The sequence below is a fragment of the Myotis davidii genome, unplaced genomic scaffold, assembly GCF_000327345.1.
Source record: "Myotis davidii unplaced genomic scaffold, ASM32734v1 scaffold384, whole genome shotgun sequence".
NCBI classification, from domain to species: domain Eukaryota; kingdom Metazoa; phylum Chordata; class Mammalia; order Chiroptera; family Vespertilionidae; genus Myotis; species Myotis davidii.
In genome coordinates, this window is record NW_006295385.1 from 646,569 (window position 1) to 647,493 (window position 925).

The following is a 925-nucleotide window of genomic DNA, read 5'->3' on the forward strand; positions in this document are numbered from 1 at the left end:
ATAGTGAGAAATAGCCCTGTTAAAATCACTATCATTCCAGGATGATTGTGTAGTCCTTGCCCAAGAGCACACCCTCTGAGGAGTGCCATCAGGGGCTCCATACTTTAGGGAGACCACACTTTACTAAAATAGTCCAGCCAAGTCACTTAACAAATAAATGTGCAAATAACAACAAACATTCCTTAAGGGGAGAGATACAGAAATCACTTTCCAGAATTGCTATAATACCTAAAATATTAGTTTTTAACAAAAAGTTATGAGAAATGCTAAGAAATAGGAAAGTGTGATCCATACACAAGAAAATGAGCCGGCAACAGAAACTAACTGTGAGAGGCATCCCATGTCATATTAAGCCATTATAAATATGTTCAAAGACCTAAAGTAATTCATATATAAAAGTATGAAGAAAATGTCTCAACATAGAGAATATTTATATATAGAAATCATAAAAAAAGGAACAAATGAAATTCTGGAGTTGAAAAGTTCAATAGCTAAAATGAAAAAAATCCATTACAGAGGCTCAATAATTGATTTGAAATGGCAGAAGAATCACTGAACTTGAAGATTAATAAAAGAGGAATAGAAAACAACATTCAAAGAAATAATGGCTGAAAACTTCCCACATTTGATGAAAAACCTTAATCTACATATCCAAGAAGTTCCATGAAACCCAAGTAGGATAAATAAAGAGATCCACATCCGGACAGAAAATAGTAAGAATGCTGAAAGACAAAGGACAAAGAAGAGATCTAGAAAGCAGCAAAATGACTTGTCATGTAGAAGGGAACCCTAATGAGGTCAACAGCCAAATTTTCATAAAAGTACATGGAGACGCCGAAACCGGTTTGGCTCAGTGGATAGAGCGTAGGCCTGCGGACTGAAGGGTCCCGGGTTCGGTTTCGGTCAAGGGCATGTACCTGGGTTG